The sequence below is a fragment of the Henckelia pumila genome, chromosome 3 (assembly GCF_033568475.1).
Source record: "Henckelia pumila isolate YLH828 chromosome 3, ASM3356847v2, whole genome shotgun sequence".
NCBI classification, from domain to species: Eukaryota; Viridiplantae; Streptophyta; class Magnoliopsida; order Lamiales; family Gesneriaceae; genus Henckelia; species Henckelia pumila.
In genome coordinates this window covers 22,856,215-22,862,214 of record NC_133122.1, presented here as the reverse complement: position 1 = coordinate 22,862,214, position 6,000 = coordinate 22,856,215, and positions in this window count along the sequence as shown.

Sequence of the window (6,000 nt, the reverse complement as noted above, 5' to 3'; positions counted from 1 at the left end):
AGTCAACAAGCCATCTTTGGAGCTCCCGAGTTGCTGAGTTCGGATCGTCCGAATCCTCTTCGGACCGTCCGAACTGCCTCAAATAATGACAATCAAATTCTTAGTTTTGAAGTCCGATTAAGCCTCGAAATTGGTTAATTACTAACTCTTAATCATGTTTAACATATTATTATCTTAAAATAAATTCTGGGTTACTACATCCTCCCCACCTTTAAACATTTCGTCCGCGAAATAAAATCTAAAGACAAATTAAGATAATAATATGAAACATACAACCATGTTTTATTACAACAACTGTAATTACATCTGTACATGGTAATCAAAAGTACAAAGCAAACAACTCAGGATATTCCGCTCGCATATGACTCTCGGTTTCCCAAGTTGCTTCTTCAACGCCTCGACGTTGCCACTGTACCATCACAAGTGGTATAGTCTTGTTCTGAAGAACTTTCTCCTTCCTGTCTAGGATACGGAGTGGTCGTTCAACCAAAGACAGATCTGGCTCTAGCTGAACATCAGTAGACTGAATAACATGAGATTCATCAGCTATATACTGTCGAAGTAACGACACATGAAAAACATCATGTATATTGGAAAGATAAGGCGGTAACGCCAAACGATAAGCAACATCTCCGATCTTCTCCAGTATCTGAAAAGACCCAATAAAACGAGGTGACAACTTGCCTTTCACACCGAATCTCATCACCTTCCTGAAAGGTGATACTCGTAGGAACACATATTCATCAGGCTCGAACTGAAGTGGCCTGCGGTGAATATTAGCGTAACTGGCTTGCCGATCTTGAGCAGCTTTGATCCTCCGCTTGATCAAATCTACCTTGTCTACAATCTGCTGCACCAACTCAGGACCCTCGACTTGTCGTTCCCCGACTTCATCCCAGAATAACGGAGTAAGACATCGTCGACCATATAATGCCTCGAAAGGTGTCATATCAATACTACGATGATAACTGTTATTGTAGGCAAATTCGATCAAAGGTAACTGATCCTGCCAAGATAAGCCAAAATCCATGACAAAAGAACGTAGCATATCCTCCAACGTACAAATTGTCCGCTCTGACTGCCTGTCAGTCTCCGGATGATATGCAGTGCTCAAACTCAGAGTGGTACCCAACGCCTGCTGAAAACTATCCCAAAAACGTGAGGTAAATTGCGGGTCTCTATCACTAACTATGCTCACTGGAATCCCATGTAATCGCACTATCTCCTGGATGTATAAGCGTGTTATGCGATCATAAGAATACTCCCGGTTGTAAGGAATGAAATATGCTGATTTCGTCAAACGGTCAACGACAACCCAGATAGCATCACTCTGACGTGAAGTCATAGGCAAGTGGGTGACAAAATCCATAATCACGTTCTCCCACTTCCATTTGGGAATCTCAAGATTCTGCAGTAATTCACCTGGTCGTCGGTGTTCAGCCTTGACCTGTTGACAAACCAAATATCTTGAAACAAATTGATATACACTCCGCTTCATCCCTTTCCACCAGAATCTGGTTCGCAAGTCCTTATGCATTTTCATTCTTCCAGGATGAACTGACAATCGACTCCTGTGAGCTTGAAAAAGAATATCATTCCTGAGCTCCGCAACATCAGGCACAACCACTCGATTCGATAAGCACAATAAACCATCTGCCTGATAATGGAATCCAGATGTATTAACCCCATTGGCTAGACGTGCCAAACGCTGAGTCTTAATATCAGACATCTGAGCATCTCTGATCCGAGAATACAATGCTGGCTTAGATAGAATAGTATACAACCGAATCTCATTCCCCCCTTTCTTGTGCTTGAGCGTAAAACTCAATGAACAGCACTCTTGAACCAAATGAGATATTTAACTAGTCTGAAGTGCAAAAAGTCTCACCTGCCGACTCAAGGCATCAGCAGTAAGATTAGCAGAACCTGGATGATATTTGATTTCACAATCATAATCCTTCAAGAGATCCATCCAGCGTCTCTGTCGCATATTCAACTCCTCCTGAGTGAATAAATATTTCAGACTCTTGTGATCCGTGAATATATAAAATTTCTCGCCATAAAGATAATGTCTCCAAATCTTGAGCGCAAATACAATTGCGGCAAACTCGAGATCATGCACTGGATAATTATTCTCATGCGTCTTTAATTGTCGAGAAGCATAGACAATAACATGTCCATGTTGTGTCAGAACACATCCTAACCCCTGACCAGAGGCATCAGTATAGACCACATAACCTCCCGATCCAGAAGGTAGAGCTAGCACAGGTGCAGTAGTAAGACGTCTACGCAGCTCGTGAAATGACTCCTCACAATCCGAGGACCAAATGAAGGTAATATCTTTACGAGTAAGCTGAGTCAAAGGCCTGGCCAACTGTGCAAAATTTTTGATGAACCGATGGTAATAACCCGTTAGACCCAATAAACTTCGAATCTCAGCAACTGTCGTCGGACGAGACCAGTTCAGCACTGCCTCTATATTACTAGGATCAACAGATATTCCTTCACTAGAAATCACATGACCAAGAAATACTACCTGATCAAGCCAAAATTCACACTTGCTCAATTTTTCATACAGCTGCTTCTCTCGCAACGTCTGCAAAACAATCCTCAGATGTTGTGCATGCTCATCCTTGTCACGAGAATAGACAAGAATATCATCAATGAAGACGATGACAAATCTATCCAGATATTCTTGAAATACCTGATTTATCAGATTCATAAAGACTGCCGGTGCATTCATCAAACCGAATGGCATAACCAGAAATTCATAATGCCCGTATCTGGTCCTAAAAGCAGTCGTAGAAATATCTGAGTCTCGTACCCGCATCTGGTGGTATCCAGATCTCATATCTATCTTAGAGTAGACAGAATTACCCTGTAATTGATCGAACATATCATCAATTCGCGGCAAAGGATACTTATTCTTGATGGTGACACGATTCAGCTGTCTGTAATCAATACATAATTGCATCGATCCATCCTTCTTCTTGACAAATAACACAGGTGCTCCCCATGGAGAAACACTCGGACGAATATATCCCTTATAAAGCAGGTCCTGCAACTGCTGTTTCAATTCCCTCATCTCTGACGGTGCCAGACGATAAGGTGCTCTGGATATAGGCGTAGTTCCTGGTACTAGATCAATACCAAATTCAACCTCTCGAACCGAAGGAAAACCAGGAATCTCATCAAGGAATACATCAGGAAACTCGCTGACAACCGATAGCAGATCAATACCCGGACTACTCGTGGACATATCAACTACATAAATGAGGTAGCCCTCCCCACCTGACTCTAAGACATGACATACCTTCAGATCCGATACAAGTGGCATCGGAGGTCGCGCACCCTCACCATAAAAGTACCAGCTATCACCCTCAACAGGATGAAACTGTACCATACGCTGATAACAATCCACAGTAGCGTGATACAAAGTCAGCATATCTATTCCCAAAATACAATCAAAATCTGCCATTGCTAGAATCATTAGATTAGCAGACAACACGTGACCCTCAAACTCTAGAAAGCAACCCATCACTAGACGCTTAGTTACTACCTCCTGCTCCAGGGGAGTAGATACAACTAAATCCATATCTAATGATATATAAGGTAATCTATGTCTCTTAACAAAACGGCTAGAAATAAAGGAATGTGATGCTCCAGTATCAATTAAAACAAGTGCAGGAATACCACATAATGAAAAGGTACCTGCCAACATGCGATCGCTTCCCTCAGTAGCCTGATCCTGAGACAGAGCAAACACCTGCCCTTGAGTCTGTGGACGGTAACCAGAAGAACTCTGTGGTGCTGGCTGCTGATGTGAAAAAGTATAAGCCTGAGATCCAACCTGTGATTCCGATCCACTAGCAGAACCCATACGCTGAGGACAATCTCTCCGCAAATGTCCCTGCTCACCAAAAATATAACAAGCACCAGTAGCCTTCCGACATGAAGCTGCAGGATGCTTCCCATCACAGTGACTACAAAACTCCTCCTTCTTCTTCTTCTTCCCGAAATGGAATGTACCTCGTGATCCACAAGAACTAGACGAAGTAGTAGTAGTAGAAGAAGAAGACATAGGTCCATATTGCACAACAGATTGAGCCCTAGGCCCAAGAGATCCACTAGGCTGTCCTGGATTCATCAACTGTGCCCGCCTATTGCTGTTCTCCACTTGACGACAACGGTTCACCAAAGTCTCATAAGATGTCGGATCATCACAGACAACAACTTGTGAGTATATATCTTGATTCAGGCCTTGCAAAAAGATATCATACTTCGATGCATCACTGTCACTGATATGAGGACTGAAAGGTAGCAGATCAAGAAATCGTTTTTGATATTGATCAATAGTCATTGATCCTTGCCTCAGAGTCAACAACTCCATAGATCGTGCTTGAAAAACAACTAGAAGAAAATACAGTTTTTGAAACTGCTGACAGAAATCCTCCCAAGTCACTTGTCATCTCTCAGTACGTGCCTGAGTAGCTTTGGCATCCCACCATAAGCGTGCTCGACCCTCTAGAACAAATTCTAGAACTTCCAGTTTCTGCTCTTCAGTGCACTCGAAAGCTCGAAAAGCACTCTCGAGTTTGGACATCCAACCTCTCGCTTGTTTAGGATTTTTGCCACCCAATAAAGCTTTCGGTCTTACTTGCATAAACTTATTGATAGAGTAACGACGTCTACCCTCATGAGGACGATGTCGATCCTCATGATGATGGCAATGGTGACGATGATGACCACCTCCCTGGCCAACACTACTGTGACTCTCGTCGGCCATATCCTGAAAATAATTGCACATTAATATCCCAAATGCGCAATAATTACTTAAGACTAAACTAAATTCCAAGTATTAATCCCAAAATCTAAGCATGCTCTGATACCAAAAATGTAGTGATCCTGCATGGAATCACCTACTAACTGACAACTAATAGCATGCATTAAATTTAATACAGCAAAATACTTAACAGAGTAAAACGTGCGGAAACATAATCCATAAATTATGTATCATCTTAGTAAAATATATCCAGACTTAATACTTGTAGTGATACAACCATATCGAAAAACTTAAAAGTAAACATTATACAGCTATATCGAATCCTGCTGTATAATTAACTCCTCAAGGCTCCTGCTCCCTAGTCCTGCCTTGAACTACCAGCTCCGTCCATCCTGCGACTTGTCCCGTGGAATAGGGTGTCCAAGATAACAACTAGGACGTGAGCGCTAATGCCCAGTACATAAACATGAGTAAACATATGTATATAATGCATGCAACATGATGATTGATAAAGGATCATCTGAAAATTCATGCTCAGTACCGGCGCCACATGAGTGCTGCCACCGCGCGGATCAACCTCTGGGTGCAACCACACTCGTCTGGTACACCAGAGTAGTCAGACATATATGTTCCCGCCGTCGCGGTACTCTCAGTGACAGACTATCGAGTATAGAACTGAGCGGCTCTATAATCAGGTATATCAAGGTATAGGCTCAACGTGTACATGCACATGACATATGAATATGGAAAACGGTAAATCATATATCATGCCATATAATAATTCCAAATAAATGCAACATATAAACATGTATACTCGCTGGCAATCTCAGTCAATGTGTACGTACCTCTAGGCTAGTTCAAATAAAGTAGGATCCTCGGTTCCAAGCCTATATTCAAAAGTTCACCGTATCACTACACAAATTCTATAAGCCTTAACTAAGCTAATAAGTACTCCCAAAACTTAAATAGATTCTCGGATCATACCTTCGTCCATAGATAGCCCTTTGGAGTCGCTAGTCCCAGATGACTATAACCACACCTTGGTTATTCCAGAACCTCTATTATAACCGATAGGGCCCTCAAGTGTATAAATCATACTATATAACTGAAGAAGGAAACTCGGGAATTCGTAATTCAAAATGAACTCCGGAGACCCCTATTTATAGGCCAAGACCCGACCTAGGTTCGGATCCTCCGAACTCGAGTTCGGATCGTTC